Here is a 19,814-nt window from a genome sequence, read left to right as displayed (position 1 = left end):
GTTCCAAGGTTCACGAGGAAAATGTGTGCCAGTTGTCAATTTGACTCCATCCCCGATGACATTAAGACCTGTGCTAGGCCTTCAACACTCTGAGTTAAATAGATATGACTCTTCTTCTTACTCAGTAAACATGAGTTGAGGACATTTGCCTTGAGAGAGCCAGAATCCTTAATTTTTGCATGAAGTGCGTTACAGAATAACAGAGCAGCTCTGCGCTGAAACTGCAAAGGTGAGAGAAAAGCAGCGCTGCAGCTAGTGAGTCACATATGGAATCTTTTCTTGATGGATTCAGTCACGATTTTTAAATTTGTTTTTAAACCCCACTATTCTTGGCATTATTCTAATATGCACTGTTCTAAGAAGCTGCGAAGGGAAGGTCAAATTCTAGTTTCTTGCTGTACATCATTTGTCATCATAAAAGAACAGCTTAAAACTGAGTCAGCAGGATCTGTTAATTTCAGTGAAATTGAAGAATTAAACTCCATGTCATGAAAATGGAGTTTTAGGAAATATTTTATCCCCTTTGTCCTCATCTTGATGTATAATCAGCTGCATTTAAGTTTGGGGTTTATTTATTGAAACAAAGCAGATATAAGGCACATGATTTAATCTATAAACAATTTCAGTTTGGCCTATTTGTCATTCAAGGTGTGTGCTCAATTTAGAATGGCTTCTGCTCACTCAACTCTCTCTCACGTGCTCAGTGATTAAATATTTAGATTTACAGCAAGCTCTTGACACCACCATAAAAAAGGCCACATTTAAAAGAGCTGCAAAGTGCCATAAAGACCTCAGAAAATCAAATATAATCTTGAGAAACACTGCCATTATACGGGAAGACAGTATAGTGGATATTTTTATTTTGTTTTGTTGTGCTGATTATGTATACTGAGTTCTCATAAATGAAAAGAAGTCATATGTTCTAAAAAAATATCTGTCAAAGTAGCCTAGGTTTATATGCATCACATTGTTTTCTTTAACAACGGGTTCAATTTGAATTTTGATATAAAGAATTAATAGAAAATTGGGGCCATTTGGGGAGTTAGTCCATGGCAAGTTTTTCTAGTTACAAGGAAGCATTTAATTTATACACTTTTATTCTAATAAAAGATGCTAGTAGAGGAAAATAAAATACCAAACATCAGTAAATGTGATATTAGCAAATATAATTTCTATCATTCACATATAAAACAGATGGTATGTAAGAATTAATATATTTGAACATCAGCCCACTTAGAAATATCATCTAGATTTATTAATTTTTACAGTGCTTTTTTCACATGGGTCAGCTGGAAAGTCTAAATAGTTGCTATACATTAAAACTATAATGTTAGCTGCAGATAATTTTTAGAATCAACTCAATCTTTTACACCAGTTTAGGTTCCCCTGTTACTTGCTTTCATAAAATCCTGTTTAGCTCCTTCATTTTACTTGTTAAATTATAATAATTGACTAATTAATTGTGTAATTTTTGTTGTAGCGCCTTTCCTGTTACGTTCTGGACTTCTTGAGAGCTGAGACTATGTTTCTTGTTCACTATGCTAAACTTAATATTTAGTCCAGCACTTAAAACATAGATCTGTTCAAAAAAGATGTTCTTAATGGATAAAGGACTGAATGACTGGCACCAGTGCTGGGCAAACTATGGCTCAACTCCAGCCCACTGCCTGCTTTTCACCGCCTGCAAGTTAAGAAGGTTTTTTCCATTTTAAAATAAATCTACTTTTCAAATGGTTATATAAGTGCCTAAACAGTAACCTCAGTTTTGCCTGTTGGCTCATAAACTCTACAATATTTACTATCCGGCCCTACGAGAAGAAAGTTTTCTGACCCTGATCTGGACCAGCGCCGTTCACTAGAACTGTTGTGATGATGGGAATGCTCCATAGGATAGCCACGGACCACATGTGGCTGGTGAGCACATGAAATTTGTCTGGTGTGAGCACGGAACTGAATTTTTAATTTTATTTCATTTCATTTTAACTGATTTAAATAATCCCACGTGGCTAGCAGCTAGTGTGTTAGATGGCAGCAGACCTAGAGATACAAAAGAATAAACCTCATGTGAATACAGCAAATAATTACTCAGAGATCAAGTATATCTGCAGAAAAATATAAAAATATGCACTAATCTAGCAGTTTAGTTAGTCTTTCTGGCAAAAAAAACCCATAGAATATAAAAATAAACTAAACTATCTACCACTAGTGCATTAAAACAACCAATGTTATGACAATACTTTTAAAAAGCACAAAGGTAAATATTAATTCATTTAATTTGATAGTTACACAGAAGCTCATTTAAAATAAGTGGTGGGTCTTCATCCTATGAACTGTAGTTGAGAAAAAAGCTCTTCTAGATAAGGAAGATAATGTTAATGTTCTATGAACAAATAAATGAAGAATATTGCTTTAATGAAGATTTTAAAGTTTTTCTTTGCTTTATTGAAGGACACACCACTTATCTGCAAAGAAATTCTTGAAATACATAGAATTGTATTAAAGTAAAACGTTCTGTAGAACAGTAGGAAGACATTAGAGCCCATAAACAAGTAAAATCAACGATATATAATCTGATGGTATCCTCAAATAGCATTAAAGTAGGTATTAAGGTGGATTGAGGGCTTCCCTAGTGGCACAATGGTTAAGAATCTGCCTGCCAATGCAGCGGACACAGGTTCGATCCCTGGTCTGGGAAGATCCCACATGCCGCAGAGCAACTAAGACCATGCGCCACAACTACTGAGCCTGTGCTCCAGAGCTCGTTAGCCACAACTACTGAGCCCATGTGCTGCAACTACTGAAGTCCATGTACCTAGAGCCTGTGCTCCACAACCAGAGAAGCCACCACAATGAGAAGCACGTGCACTGCAATGAAGAGTAGCCCCCGCCTGCTGCAACTAGAGAAAGCCTGCCCGCAGCAATGAAGACCCAACACAGCCAAAAGTAAAATAAATAAACTTATTAAAAAAATGGATTGAGAAGTAAAGATTCAAATTGCAACGTGAAGTTTACAACACCCACATTAATAAATGATTTCAAGTCTTTAAGTTGAGAAGCTCTTAAAAGGAAATCTGAATTTTGTGCTATTTAGCATTGAAATTGTTTGCTGCTGTTATTTATAACACTTGAAGTTAAAATAAAAATTGGAGTAATCTCCTTTTCTTGCTTATGCTGTTTCTGACATGTCTATGTATGAAATAATATCTCCCTGAGTAAAACTACTTTGGCTGCCCTCTTATTTCAAATGATTTTATCATTAGGGAAAATCTGAAATCACAGTGGACAAATAATCCCTTAATGCTTTTCCTGGCTAGCAAGTAATTTGTCAAAACAATCCAATTTCCAAATGGCATACAAAACCAATAAGATACTGAGCCAATACATCTGTTCCTCTCTGTATTTAGAGTATGGACAAGTGCCTTTCATTTTGGGTGGAAAATCCTGATTTTGGATTCTTTAACATGACAATTTAGCTCTAGTAACAAAATATCATTTATCATTTCTCTTTGATAAAACTTTAGAATTTTTTAAAAGTCGGGTTTTATTGAGATACAAGTCACATGCAATAATATTCACCCTTTTAAAGTGCAGTTCAATAAATTTTGACACACACGCAAGTTGTGTGTTCACCACCCAAATTAACATATGGGATATTTTCATCACCCCAGAAAGTTCCCTTATGCCCCTTTGTAGGCAATTCTTCCCTTCACCCACAGCCCAGTGGCAACCAGTGACTGATCTGTTTTCTGTTTCTACAGTTTTGACTTTTCTAGAATGTTGTACAAATGACATATAAATACAGCATGTACAGCAGGTGTCTAACTTATTTTGCTTAGCCACTTACTGTAATGCTTTTGAAATTCATCCATGTTGTTGCTGGTACCAGCAGTTCACTGCTAGCTGTTGCTGAGAAGTATTCCATTGTATGAATGTACCACAATATTTTTATCTATTCTGCTGTTGATGGATTTTTGACTACTATGGATAAAGCAACAATTAACATTTGCTGTATGGACCTCTGTTTTCATTTCTCCTAGGAAAACATCTATGGAATTGTTGGGTCATATGGTATGTTTAACTTTATAAAAATCTGTTCTCCGAAAATTTGTTCTCCAAAATAACCGTATCATTTGCATCTCCATCAGCAATCTTTAAAGCTCGGGTTGTTCTACATTGTCTCCAACAGTTAGTATTATCAATCCTTTTAATTTTAGCCATTCTAATGGGTGTGTAGTGATTATCTCCTTTTAATTCATCTTTTCCTGTTGATTAATCATGTTGAATAGTTTTACATGTGTTCATTGCTGTTTGCATATCTTCTTTGGTGAAATATTTGTGCAAATCTTTTGCCTCTCTTTTTGCTGAGTTTTTGTTTTAATATTTACATACTCTGCCGATAAGCTCTTTATCAGGAACGTGCTTTGCAAATATTTCTTACCAATCTGTATCCTGCTTTTCATTTTCTTAAGTGTCTTTTCAAGAGCAGACATTTTAAATTTGATGAAGACCAATTTGTCAGATTTTTTGCTTATGGTTTGTTTTTTTGTGTCCTAAGGAACCGTTCCTTAACTAAAGTATTTTCTCCTACATTCTATTCTAGGTTTTCAGTTTTCTCTTACATTTAGATCTAAAATCCATTTCAAGTAACCTTTTGTATGTGATACGTGGTAAGGGTTGAGATTTTTTTTTTTCATTTTGATACCTAATTATTTGTTAGCACCACTTGTTGAAATGAGTGTTTTCCCCCTTGAATAGCTTTGACACCTCTGTTGAAAATCAACCACCTATGTATATGTGGGCCTATTTCTTAACTCATTAGTTTGTTCCATTCACCTATTTAACTGTCTTTAAACAAATATCACACTCTTGATTACTATAATTTTATAGTAAGCCTTACAAAATTTTACATTTTAAATATATAAAGGAATACTGATATCCTTCATAAACCTAAGTACTCCTGAAATAGTTGTTTATCATATAGTGTAGGTGGAGGCTTACACTGATTTGGGGAGATATCATTCCTCTAAATATGGAAGAATTGCTATTCATAGTTGTTATTTTAGGTGGTCTGTTTTCCTGTGTTCTACAGGTAGAGGGTATACTGAACCCAGGGAATCCACAGATAGAATTCAGGGCATCCATGATCGTGGATCTTGGAGACAACCTATTTCTTTATTTTCACTAACCTCTGATTGAAAGTCAGTGTTTCCTTCTATTATAAACGTGGACAAAAAACCTCAGTATGACTGGCAGTACCTGAAGCTCTTGCCAATAGAAGGTGCAGATATTTTCATGTCACATTACAGCTATGGCCGATATCTTCAAATATTGCTCACATCTATTGTTACTTCAAAATCATAGTAGTTTTTATTATTTATTTTAAAATATTTATTTATTTGTTTGTTTTTGGCTGTGTTGGGTCTTAGTTGCGGCACATGGGATCATTCATTACAGCACGCAGGCTCTTCATTCTGGCGTGCGGGCTTCTCTCTAGTTGTGGTGACTGAGTGGGCTCCAGAGCATGTGGGCTCTGTAGTTACAGCACGTGGGCTCTGTAGTTACGGCACGTAGGCTCTCTAGTTGTGGCATGTGGGCTTAGTTGCCCTGTGGCACGTGGAATCTTAGTTCCCTGACCAGGGATCGAACCCACGTCCCCTGCATTGGAAGGCAGATTCTTAACCACTGGACAACCGGGGAAGTCCCCATAGTAGTTTTTAGAACTGCTACTTGATCTTGTTATTTAATGAGTAATAAACACACATATTACTAAATTATCATTTTTAAAAGCTCTGTTGTTAACTATCTCTATATGATTTGCTTCCTTTGTCAAATGATGTATTTTACTATATGTTAAAAAACATTGCTTGAGAAGGGGCCCAAGGGGTCTCTGGCACAGAAATGGTTTAGCTCTGCCCTCTGTATTCCCATTTCATAGACTTACTGCTTAGGCTGTCGTCCAGCCTGAGAGGTCCATTCAGAGCGTCTTTTATGCTTCAGTTTAGAACACTGCAATATTACAAGCTTTGGGTTATTTCATCTTATACCATATACAATTATGATATATAACATATTTTGTATTATAAAGGTTCAATAAACCTTAATTAAACATGTGAGACTGAACAATGCTCCATGTCAGAATCTGGAGATTCAGTGGTGTTTCTCACGGTTCCTGCCTTTGAGTCATTTCAGCCCAGAATTGCAGGCAGATAAGGAAGTAGGCCTGGTAACGTACTGTTCATGTGCTCTCCACATGGCAGCCACCTAGATGATGTTCTTACTCCTCGCCTGGGTGGCGGTGGAAGTGTGGGCAGAATATCAGCCACTGCTTCTCACAGGAATTGACACATATGAGGAAACCTAGAGAACAAGAAAGCATTAACCAGAATGGGAAGAGACTCACACAGAGGAAACCTGTGCAAGCATGAAACTTACCTCTGCCTGCAGCCTTGGGGCAGAGGAATGGCCAACGGGGGAAATATGCATGGCCTGCCTTCCAACTCCCCCGGATGTGTCCGGAAGACAATCCTTCTCAGCATGCAGAAGTCAAGCGGCTTCCCACTCTTGATGAGAATATTCAGCTTGCATTTACTATTTTATCCCGGCAGGCGAAAGTTCTTTCTCTCAGGCTCCCTCTTTCCCCCACGTAAGTTACTAGGTGCAAAGCCCTTGGCTGACGCAGCCCTTCCGGAAGGGCCCCTCCCCACTTCTTGTGCCTTCCTCAGCGCCTCTTCCACCCAAGAGCTCTCTCAGTGTGCATCCTTGGCTTCAGTCGGTTCCTTCCCTCCTGGACTAGTGAGTGGTACCTGAGAGCATGCTTAGATACCGTGGTACAAATGGGAGGGACACCTGTGGACAGACTCACCATCCCAGTTTCTCCTTCAACACTTCAGCCCACGGGACCCAGTCTAGAGGGGTAGAGGTCTTCTCCCACCTGGATTAATTATGAAGAGACATTCCCTCAAGCCTTTCTTCAGCTGGCCAGCAGCAGGGGCTGCTCAGCTAGTGAGGGACCAACTGACTCTCCAGCACTGTTGGCAGCTGGGACAGAGCCTTTCCTGCCTGTGTCTGCTGGGGCACTGGGACCATTCATTTGTGATGGGCTCCATTTTTCACTTTGTTTACCAGGGTCTAAATGGAGCAAATTCCACCCACGCATCTTGGTAAGATAGGGGTGTAGATGAAAAATCTTTATATTTTTGAGGGTTTCTGTTTACTTGAGGAAATTCCTTCATCTTGCTCAGTTATCCTTATGGGAAACAGGCTGCCTATCTTTGAGGGGTTCCTGCTTCCAGGTGCTGAAGTGATATTATACTTTCTGAGGAAGAGGAAGGTGCTCTTTCTTGCTCTCTGTAGGAGAGGGTTTTTTTTTTGTTGTTTCTTTTCTTTTTGAAGGACATTTTAAATTATGACCATAAAATTTCATGGCTTCACTTACTGGGCATTATTCGATTCTCTCAGAGGATAGGCTAGTTTCCTTCCCCCTGGAAGATCAGTGTATTCATTTCCTTCCTTTCCTCGCCAGCATGCTCTGAACGCTTTCACTGCTAGGCACAGGGCAAACAGTAAAAATGATAGATTTCCTGCCCTTCTAGGTCAAAGAGAGGAATACAAACATTTTAAAATTAAGCGCGATAAATGTCACAGTCATCTGTGCAGAGTACCACTGGGGCATAATAAAAGAAGAGTATTTAAATGTGGGGGCAGGCTCATAAATACTGAAGGAGAACACAGGAAAGTGTTGGCAGGAAGAGAAAGGGATGCTAGCCTTCCTGGAAGAAGGATCGGTGAGAGCAAAGTCCAGATGGAGGCAACACTTGAGATGCCGTGGGAGTTGCAGCAAGTCTGGATCATTTGAAACTGGGGTTAGATGGAGTGCAGAGAAAGACTATACGAATGAACTAGGCAAGGGAAGCATCATGGAAGATTTGGACGCCCTGTTTAAGAGTTTGGATTTTCCTGTCAGAAAACTGGAAAGCCATAGAAGAGTTATAAGCAGGGGTAGGAGACTCATGCCAAGGAAACCAAAGGGCAGTTATGAGGCTCTGAACTTAGTAGCAGTGGGACTGGAGAGGAGAGGTAGTGAGGAGAAAGGTAGGAGGTTGAATGAACATGACTTAATGTTCCAATGGATTGGAAGGAGGGTATAGTGGTTATAACCTATAAACTATATATATATATATATAAACTATAACCACTAGGGTGGTTATAGTTTTCAGCTGAAAGTTTACTTCACTGAAAAGGAGTATTAGAGGAAGAGTAGGTTTGACCGGAAGTTTAATTTTAGACATGTTGATTTTGAAGTGCTGGTGGAATGCCCATGGGAGTGGCAGTGTCCATCAGGCAGATGAATAAACAGGTCTAGAGCTCAGGAGAGAGAGGTAGCCTAGAGAGATAGCCTAGAAATTCAGATCTGAGCATCATCAGATACAGGTCCTTTTGGAAGCCGGGACCATGTCCCACGGAAAGTGTGTAGAATGAAAAAGGCCCAAGGACAGAGCCTTCAATGGAAAAGACTAAGAGTTTAAAGCACAAATAGAGAAAAGGCTTCAAAGAAGGCAGAGAGAGAACAGATAGTGGAAGGAGAACAGTCTAGGAGCAGTGGCTCTTTTGGCTTCTGGGAAGCAACTCTTGGGGGTCAGATGTTCTCTCCATCTCCCTGAATCTTATGGCCTTCCTGTTTCTGTGTATTGGTTTTATCTCTTCTCTCTAATGACCTCTTTCTCTGCTCATTCAGTTTCTGACCCTCATAACTTTGGCTTCACACGGTCAAACACTGCCCCTAGAATCTCTTTATATACCATGACTTTTCAACTTCCACCCCATACTTTTGTCTATTTCAAACTCCTGAGAAAGGGAGAATCTGATAGGTCTAACCTTTCTTCAGGTCACATCAAGGATCTAGGTTGCCTTGACCAGGTGTGTACTCATGCTCCCATCACCTGCGGTCCTGAGAGTCTTGGGTATAAAACATGGCTGTCTGTGTTCACCCCTTTGACAGGAGATATGGGCAAAGAGAAAAAAAATGTGGTTACTTAGGCTGAATGACATCTGTAGTTTTAGAAAGTTTACGGAAGGGGTTCCCCAACAATGGCAGACACGGTAGTATAGTCAAGAAAGGATCCTGTGGATCTGGTGATGTGGTTGCCAGTTGCTGGGATTGGGGGAGGGATCTGGTTGCTGTGAGTTGGCAGTGAATGAGGGAAGGAACTGGAGACATAGAGCTGTGGCTTCCCCTTAATCAGGATCTTTACCTCAAACTTTATAATATAAAGGAAGGGCGGTGATGTTGATACAGGACAGAGTCTAGTGGTGGTTGTCCTTTCCTTCTCAAACATATGATTATTATTTAGTTATTTGCCCTTGTTCTGTACTAGAGCAGTAGGTTTGGACCTATGAACACAAACAACAGAACTAGCCTTAGAAAAAGGAGAAGGGATCCCTTTGAATAAGACCGTGGGAGGGAGGGAAGGAGAAGTGATGTGGGTAAATTGTAGGAAAGGTAAGAGGTTGGCAAAGGGCACTGAAGTCCACTCCGCAAAGTCTTTCCCCCTTCACTCCCTTCACTCCTTCACTTCTCTCCTCCCTAAGAGTTAACTGATAATTGAATGATCCTGCAGATTCTGAGATAACCTAAAAAGATCCCATAGAGAATCCAAAGTAGGGTAACTGTCCTGGTCCTTTAAGACTGAGCAGGTTCTGCTGTTGAGGGCAGCACACCAAGGAAAGCCAGGCTGCTAGTAGGCTTGCTTTATGGTATAGCTTTCTTTGGAATGATCTGTAATGCTGATCTATTAGCAGGGGTTTCTGTCAGCCCTACCAGCATTCTGGGCAGCCCACTCAGTCTGCATTCTGCCCCTCAACCTAGCGATGGCCATGGTGTCATGGGCTACTTATAAAATATCATAGAACTTATTGACTCTCATTATGTAAATTCTCTCATTGACTCTCATTATATAAACTCTCTCATTATGTAAATAAAGGAACTGAGACCTGAAGAGGTGAAGTGACTTGCCCAGGGTCACATACTTGGTGGCAAAACCAGGAAGAGAACATAGGCTTCCCAACTCAAGGCTCAATGTTATTATTATTATTGTTTCAGTGTGATCATTTTCCCACTAACTGCTTAATATCCTGCCAATATCCATTATGTGCTCAATGAGAGTCCTGGTTTTTCCTGAGAAGGTGATATTTCAGATGGGTTGTGAAACGTGAGCAGAGTTCACCAGGCAACGAGTTAAGGCAAAGGGTTTGACTTGGGCTGGTGTGCAACATCTACTGCCTGGGATGAGGTAATTATCACGCACAGAGACAGAAAGTGACCATCGGAAGCCTCTCATGGCCTCTGTTTGAAATACCAAAAGCTTGGACTACATGCCTTCACCTGGCCATCCTTCCTGAGTGGACAATACACATGCACCACCCATCATCTTGTCCGCTCATGCTCTTACATGTAACCTACTGTGTTCTTCCCCCTTCTCACTCATTCCCCCATTGTTGTGGTCCTTTCCACCGAGGGCTTCTGGAAATCCTTATTTAGAGAAAACCAACGACCCTATACTATCACCTTATTCACCAAACACCTACGACCCTGAAGCTTGGTTAACTCTCAAGGAACCACTTGCCAATCTTTCCAGTGCTGGATGCTTATTTTCTCACATCACATGGACCGTGAGGAGAGGCTGGGAGGCTGAGTGGAGGAGAGAGGGGTTAGCCTTCCCCCTGGTCCCCACTCCCCGTCTCATCGTAAATTCTCCACTGTTGAATAAAAGAAGCTGGATGTTAGCTGGCTATAGCAGTTGCCATCATTTGTCTTCTAAGAAATTCCCAAGAAGATTTAGCATTTGTCTGTTGTCAACTAATGTTATTTTCCTAATCTCTCTGAATGACATTTTTTTAATACTCTTCTCTTTCTAGATATTCTTCCTCAGTAACCCCTTGAATGGTCATGATTTAAACAACCATTAATAGATCTTCAGCTCAAAGTTTCCTATGGGTTCCAGGTTGCATATTAGATATCTTCAACATGTGGGTATTATCAGACACAGCATATCCAAAATTGAACAATAAGCAACCCCTTAGACCTTTGTTCCTTCTTAGACTTTCTTCCTCAGTAAATGGCTGTGCTATTTAGTTAGTCACCCAGGCTAGAAACTTGAGGGGAGGTGAAGGGTGAGTATCCCAGACTTCATTCTGTCTCACCTACAATATAGGATCAGTAACCAAGTCATGATAATTTTACCTCCTTGATTTAACTTTTTTCTTTTCCATTTCTACTTCCACTGCCCTAATCAAGGCATTATCTCTTTTCATTTAGGTTTTTGAAATGGGGTCCTAACTGCTGCCCTAGCCTTCAGCTTGATTCTACTCCAATCCATCCTGTAGGCTATATAGTCAGAGCGATTTTTCTAAACTAGAACTATATTCACATCACTCTCTTCCTAAACTCCCTCAATGAACCTTTTATGCCTTGAGAGGCAATGTATCTCTTTGGCATGTCATTCACGGCTTCCAGGCCTAGGACCCTGTCAAGCTGTCTGGTCTTATCTCCATACTCACCATTCACATTAAACAACTTTCAAGCCCCTAATGGAGTCATGCTCTCTCATGTTTTTGCAATAATTGTTGCTTGTCCTTATTGAGACGTTACTATATACAAGGATCTCTATTACTTGATCTCTTTCTGCTCATAACTGCACGTGGTTACTGTTTTTCCCCTGGTTGACAGATGGAAAAACTGAAGCACAAATAAGTTAACTAACCTAACTAAGGTCACACAGCTAGTGAGGGACACAACTGGGATTTGAACTCAGTCTCTCTCTAGAACCCATTCTTTTAACCACTATTTACAGCACTATCACTCTGTCCCTCCTCCTGGAAGACCCTTCTTTCTTCCTTCACTTAGCTTACCTCACACTTATCCCACGGCCATTTATTCTGGCTTCTGCTTCCATCAAAATTCTGAAAAATCTTTCACAAAAAATGTCGATGATGGACTTCAGTGGGAATTTCCCCGTTCTCTTCTTACTGGATCTTTCAAATGCTTCCAACCATTGGTTACTCCATAGGCCTTGAGATATCTTCTTCCTTGCTTCACATGATGATCTGCTCCTGGTCCTTCTGCTTTATCTCTGGATGTGCTTTCGCAGCCGCGTTTGTTGTTCACACTTCTCTACAGAAACTTCATATTGGAGTTTTAGTTTCTCCATTCTTTTCTCCTTATGCTTTTTGCACTGAGTGATCTCATCCATGTTCTAGCTTCAATTTCCATCTATACGTTGATAACTTCTACATTTGTATCCATGCTTTCCCTTTGTTCTACAGACCCTTTTAGACCCGTGTTTCTTTAATATTCCTTGAATTTCTCAAAAGTATCCTGCACTCAACATATCTGAAATGGAATTTTTAGTTTTCTCCCCAATATTGCTCTTCAGTGTGCTTTAGCACCACCTTCCACCTAGAGAAACAATCTAGAAACTTTTATAGCCCATCAACCAAAGGGCACTAAGAACAAAACTGTAGTCCGAACTAGATTTATTTTGCTGACCGCAGCCGGGGGGCATGCACTCCAGGAGAATGGGGGGTTGTCTCAGTAAGAGAGAGTTTTTAGGAACTTCTTATAGGATTTGGGCTTGTAATGCATGGTTGTAGGAAGGATTTAAAAACATGAGGTCCAGTTTTGAATTGGAGGTTGTCAAAAAGCTAGGGAAATTCAATAACTGGTCTTACTTATTCTTTTTTTAACATAGAAGGCAGGAGGATTAAAGTGGGTTGAGAGTAGTCACTGCTATGAAGTTGGAATTACATGTTAGCCAGAAGAGAGATGTTGAGAATGGGCTTGTCTGTCTTGTTCCAGACATGTCACTGAGTGGCCTTCTCTGAATATTGTCTATAATTGTCATTTATTTTGAGTTTTAGTACCTCCCAGTTTTAGTTAGATGATTTTGGAAAAAGTGATTTTAACTCTCAGCTTTAATTTTCCAATATAAAAAAATAAAGCAAATATCTATTACTATTTGGAGCAGAAAATTCAAGAACACTTTACCTATGATTTTAGTTGCACACATATTTCCCTTCATTTTAATAATGAAACTCCTTTTAGGTGTCTCAGAAAAAAACAAATATTTTTCCTGCCATTTGCAAAAACAGTTCCATCTGACTGGTAGATTATGAGACCTGTCCTTTAGGGGCAGGACAACCAAGAAATCATCAATTACTTGAAGTTTATAGGATTATGCATCCACCAATATCTTGACTGTCTCAAGAGGAAACCAAATCATTAAGACCAACACAGAAGACCCTCAAATAATCAAGAAGTAAGACAGCATCTGTAGTGGCTAAGCAGTTAGACTCTGAAGCCAGATGCCTGAATGTGAATCTTGACTTTACCATTCCCATGCCTCCTCCAACTCGGAGCAAGTTGCTGGACCTTTCTGTATTTCAATTTTCCCTTCAGTAAAGCAGCAGAAATAATACAGTCCCTTCCTCTTAGGATTGCTATAAAGATTATAAAGTAAGTTAATAAATACAAAGTGCTTAGAACAGCACCTAGCATAGAATAGGCACTCAATAAATATTTAGTTGGCATTATTATCATAATCCATCATGTCATTTGGAGTTTAAAAAACCTTTTAAAATTTGAGTAGTTGCCAAGGACACTCTGTATAATGGTACGTAGGTATATAAGAGAAATATAAAGTTGGAGTAACCTCTAAAATTTTAAAAACAGATCTGGCTACTCAAGGAGACTCCTTCAGAGAGCTCTCAGATGCCAACACACTTGAGAACAGTGAATCTGGAATTATGTTAACATACTGGAAGCTTCCACGGAGGCTGCAATGGTGAAAGAGCAATTTGAATAGTAGACTTCCAAAACTGTCAAAGAAATTGATGATGTATCCCTACGTGCCAGAAAGGGGCTTATGCGACACCTTTGGACTGCATATAAGAGGAACTACTTGGGGGGTTTCATGAAATCTGTAACTGAAGTGGCTCCTTCTTCTCTTCCTGTCAAGCTGGCCATTTTGACATCTATTAACTAATACATGGAAGTGGGGTAAAATTTGTTTTGATTATGACATCTGTTTAAATTGGCCTTCTGTGGCTGCTCATAATTTCAGTTAAACTATGTGCTTTTAGCATTTACTAGACTGGAGGTGGATTCTTTGGGGAAGACAAAAACAGAGGTTACAAGAAAGATTAAATTGTAGGTTATTATTATTTTTTTAATAATCAAATGGGGCACATAGAAAAGTTCTTTGTATTTATTCTTTTCTTTTTTTTTTTTTTGTTTTGCGGTACACGGGCCTCTCACTGTTGTGGCCTCTCCCATTGTGAAGCACAGGCTCCGGACGCACAGGCTCAGCGACCCTGGCTCACGGGCCCAGCCGCTCCGCGGCATGTGGGATCTTCCCGGACCGGGGCACGAACCTGTGTCCCCTGCATCGGCAGGCGGACTCTCAACCACTGCGCCACCAGGGAAGCCCTGTATTTATTCTTATATTTGGTGAATGGTCATTTGTGCAGTTTTGGAGGGTATCTTTGAATTTAATTTATTGGCACACTTATGTAGACCTCAGTTATCTGAACTGATTTCTGTCTAGTCATTAGTAGATTGCTTGCCTATGTTTCCTTATATTTTATGTACAAATATCTAGGCAGGAGCCTATTCAGGGTTTGCAGTTCATTGTTATTGAAGCTGTCTGTGGATTCTATGTTTAACCATCAATGATTTCCCAAGCTGGCAGCTTTTATGAAAAGAACTAAATCCAAATTTGGCCCTGGATTGAAAAAAGCAGAGTTCCTAAATAGTTAATGTGTATGATACACTTAATAGTATTATCAACCTTTAACTAGCAATTATCCTTCGGGGAATGTAGTCGTACAGTGTAAATGATTGAAGAAGAGAATGTCATATGCTCAAATGTATTCACAACAGTCTTAGGCACAATAGCAAGAGGTTGGAAGGTCCAACAATAATATAATGGGTAAATAGAGTATATGTCATTAGGATGGACTCTTAAGTCATTAAAAATGATCACGATGAAGGCAGTATAGAATTATGGGGAAATGTTTCTTACATAATATTAAGTAAAAGAGGCAGAATATAAATGGTATGTTGATTGTTAAGGCAGATATAAACAACAAATGCATTTGGACCGACTGAAAATAACTACTTGGTGGTGGGAATGTGAGTAATTTAACTATACTTTCTTCATTTTTTTTTTAAACCAAAAGAGAGAAAGTAAAGAATTTTAAATAGCATGATCATATTATTCGAGAGCCAAATTCCTCATTTATTTTTCATGGATTTGTAAAAATGACAGCTTGTATGTTAACTCAATTTGAGGTTTAGCCCAGGAACCCGATTTGTTTGCCTCAATAGATTCACTGTATCTTGATTTTTAAAATAAATTCTATGAAAATTCCAATGCCAACTGGTCTGCTATCTTTATTAATATGAAAAGATCGCATGGGTGAAAGATACCATAATCAGAGATAAACAGAAAAAGCACGGAATAAAATGTGGAGCATCTACCAAAAGATATGAAGGCCTTTTGAAGAGTTGTTCCTAATTCATATATATGTTAGAGTTTTATGGTAAATATACAGATAATACAGAACATTTTCACATTCTTAAATTTTACTTACAAACTAAATCTTTTACATTATATTGAAAAGACATAGCCTTAGTCAGTTGTGAGAAATGGCTGCAAAAAATCCCACAATTCAATCCCCAAATTTATTAACAAGTCCTGTTGCAGTAATGCCTGTTAAAAAATGTCAGCTGAAGGCAGAAGGAATTTGTGAAATTCTGGTCTCCTTTGTATTTATTCTTCGGCAGTGACTGAAGAGAGGGAGGTCTAATATTCTTAGGTACAGACCTCTCGAGCATGAGGCAAGATGTGGTCCATTTAGGGCAGGGCTGTGAGTGAGCACCCTCGGGATTTGCATGCTCCCTAACCTGGGAATGCAGCAGATACTAAGGGGCCTGGCAGGGTCTTCTGTGTTCTTGGGCATAAAACTCTCTCAGAGGAGCCTTAAAGAGGCTGTCTTCTCAAATGTTAAGCACTTGGGGGTCTCTTAAAATACCTATTCTGACTGAGTAGGTTTGGGGTAGGGACTGAGATTCTGCATTTTTAACAAGTTCTCAGGTGATGCTGATGCTGTTGGTCTGCAGAGTGCAATTTTGCGTAATACAACTCTAAGCTCAGCTTACTTGAGGAAGAAAAGGTGATGCAGGGACTCTCCTGCTTAATCTTTGCTTCCCATATTATTTCTACGACTGGAAGCTAATCTTTGGACAAGGAAGCATGCCACTGGCGTGGACTTCAATGTAAAAAGAAGTGTTATTACATACTGGAATAATTTCTTACAATTTTAGCTTATCACTCTGGTGTCCAGAAAGATCAGTACTGGTAACTAAGAAATATACTCTATAACTCATATGTTGAAGTTTTAAGCATTGCTATATGCCCACCAGCTTTTTGGAATGTTATTGTCCTAACATTATGCTGTGTGGTCATCTATTTAGTTCGCTGTTTTTAAAATTTTCTTTGGAATTTTCAAATTTCATTTACAGGCCTCTTTATAAAACCCCCTCTCTGATTCTTCTGGGGTGGCCCTTGTATATATGATATATAAAATGTCAAAGTAGTTGGTATTTAATAATTGGCAATTATCTTTAGATTTATTTTTAGTAATTATCTTAAGATTTATTTTAAATTTTTATTTATTTTTTATTTTATTTATTTATTTATTTTGGCTGTGTTGGGTCTTCATTGCTGCGCGTGGGCTTTGTCTAGTTGCAGCGAGCGGGGGCTACTCTTTGTTGCAGTGTGCGGGCTTCTCATTGCGGTGGCTTCTCTTTGTTGCAGAGCACGGGCTCTAGGCACATGGGCTTCAGTAGTTGTGGCTCGCGGGCTCTAGAGCGCAGGCTCAGTAGTCGTGGCGCACGGGCTTAGTTGCTCCACAGCATGTGGGATCTTCCCGGACCAGGGCTCGAACCTGAGTCCCCTGCATTGGCAGGTGGATTCTTAACCACTGCGCCACCAGGGAAGTCCCAAGATTTATTTTAAAATTAAAATTAATATCATGGGCAGGAAGCCTCTTGGTTTTCACTGATCTTCCCAAGTAAGTTAAAACTAAGCACTATCTGGCATATATATACAATGGCATATATATACAATGGAATATTACTCAGTCATAAAAAGGAACGAAATTGAGTTATTTGTAATGAGGTGGATGGACCTAGAGTCTGTCATACAGAGTAAAGTAAATCAGAAAGAGAAAAACAAATACCAGATGCTAACACACATATATGGAATCTAAAAAAACGGTACTGATGAACCTAGCGTCAGGGCAGGAATACATACACAGGCATAGAGAATGGACTTGAGGACACGGGGTGGGGAAGGGGAAGCTGGGACGAAGTGAGAGAGTAGCATTGACATGTATACACTACCAAATGTAAAATGGATAGCTAGTGGGAAGCTGCTACATAGCATAGGGAGATCAGCTCGGTGCTTTGTGACCACCTAGAGGGGTGGGATAGGGAGGGTGGGAGGGAGACGCAAGAGGGAGGGGATATGGGGATATATGTATACATATAGCTGATTCACTTTGTTGTACAGCAGAAACTAACACAACATTGTAAAGCAATTATACTCCAATAAAGATATAAAAACAAAACAAAACAAACTAACCACTATCATTGGTGTTCAATTCTTTCAAAAGTGGCCTCGGGCTGCCACTTTTAACTTTAAATTGCAAAGTTCTGATTTTAACTTAGCATATACTTACAAGACAATAAAAGCCAAGTATGAATCTATTATCCAAAGTAGTAAAAACAAAACACATTATTTGGAATGTCAATGGGATTCTTATCATTGAATCCTTTTTTCTTAAGTCTATGACAGTGAGCTGAAAGATCTCTTAAATGTGTTTCCTGTAACACATTTTTATAGAAAATACATTTACATGGTTATTTGTTTAGTTTTGAATATAGTACTATACACCTTAATTCTTTGGCCCACCAAAGTCTGGAGATCACAGGGTTAGACAAAAGGAAAGAACAAAAAGGAAGTCTGTAAGCAGACACTGGGCACTGAAATCATTATGCTTTCAAGATAATAATTAAACCCTAGAGTGAATGAAAAATGGGTGAACTGTTCTCAAGTATTACTGCTTGCCCCTTGGGTGTATATTATTGTTTTGATACTAACAATCTATATCCCTAATACACGCTATTGAATTAATTTGTTGTTCTGAGAATTGAGGTTAAGTGTGAAAACACCAGTTTATAGATGTTCAATAAAGTTTTGTTGGACTTTATATGTCTTACTTGATCAGAAACACATATACTCTGTTTCTGGAAAAGTCAGAGAGATTTCGTCTTCTGTTTCCTAGATGGCATTTCTATTTTGGCCCTGACAAACAGCTATCCTACCCTTCTTATGCATTTGCATCTTGTAGACAGTTTAGAATCTAAAAATCAAGACATAAATTAAATGTGTATTTGATGTAACTCCACCAGGCTACTATGACCTTCAGAAGCTCTGTAACACTGCTTTATTTATTAACTAAAAAAAGCTCCAAGAGATATAAAGTTTTAATTTTCATAATAATAGAACAGTAAGGAGATATTGGTTGAATTTACTATTGTTTCATTAATCTTAAAGGTAGGAGGTATGCTATTAACAGCAGCAATTTTAATGAAATCCTTTCTTCTCTAAGCATCTGCAACCAATTTATTAGAATGAAAACACATTACCAAGAATCTCATTAACAAAAGCGTATATTAAAACTGCGCTAGAGGGCTTCCCTGGTGGCGCAGTGGTTGAGAGTCCACCTGCCGATGCAGGGGTCACGGGTTCGTGCCACGGTCCGGGAAGATCCCACATGCCGCAGAGCGGCTAGGCCCGTGAGCCATGGCCGCTGAGCCTGCGCGTCCAGAGCCTGTGCTCCGCAATGGGAGAGACCACAACAGTGAGAGGCCCGCGTACCGCAAAACAAAAAAAAAAAAACAAAAAAAAAACTGCGCTAAAGATCTAAAATATGAAGCATACTTTTAAAAATTCAGATCTGTTTATTTTCAAGAGAAACGGACAGTATTTGCTATTAATTAGAGAAAAGTTATCCAAGAAAATCATTTACCTTGCAAAAGCTTTCAGTTCTTACACTGTAAATGCCGATCCTCAAAACTACTAAATATCACTCTTCAGTACAGTAAAACCTGCTGTGAAGGGATGACTTCCCAAACATAGTATAAGCTGGTGACATGAATGTAAATGTGGAGCCTTTAAAGGCATTGTTTACATACATAAAAAGATGGTCAACATCCTATACATTAAAAGTGAACCCTCTCCTTTGCCTTCAATTTTATTTTTAGTTCCTTTCCTTTTGGATTAAAGTGGAAATAGAGCACTAACATTTTTTCTTTATGATTAAAAAATCTGTCCCTTATGCCTTTATTCACAGAGCTTTACCTGCACAGTTATATTGTCTACTAAAATTGGAAATAGTCTGAAGTCACCAGAGCACCAGAGATGTCTGTTGTCATAATCAAATGGATCTGGAATTGTTTTATCTTTCCTTGAAACACATTATTTGAGTATAGTTTACTCGATGGAAAACCACCATCAACTAATTTTCTTAAAAGAGTTGTGGCAGTATTAGAAGAGTGGATTCTTTCCTGAGAGGGCAGCTAACTCTGAATACATGTGCATTTAGTTCAACATGATTAACTGATGCACACCAAACCCCATGTTGACTAAATGGAAAGCAATGTGTTGAATTTCAGGTTGGAATTTCCATAC

The 19,814-nt window shown here is 39.1% G+C and overlaps 1 protein-coding gene across 3 annotated transcripts in view; it reads right to left on the bottom strand.

The window, feature by feature from the left end:
• Positions 1-1,207: 1,207 nt before the first annotated feature.
• METTL25 (methyltransferase like 25) overlaps positions 1,208-19,814 on the bottom strand; it is a gene marked incomplete at both ends in the record, with an annotated part of 125,426 nt that continues 106,819 nt past the window's right edge. For 2 of the 3 annotated variants that reach the window (XM_082666127.1, XM_082666126.1), the window contains one exon: positions 5,869-6,357. Of the gene's footprint in view, positions 2,038-5,868; positions 6,358-19,814 lie in introns of those variants that run through there. The other variant, XR_014297439.1, reaches the window with a different exon arrangement.

The sequence above is a fragment of the Grampus griseus genome (assembly GCF_964374135.1).
Source record: "Grampus griseus genome assembly, chromosome: 11".
NCBI lineage: Eukaryota > Metazoa > Chordata > Mammalia > Artiodactyla > Delphinidae > Grampus > Grampus griseus.
This window is presented reverse-complemented; position numbering and strand designations above follow the sequence as displayed.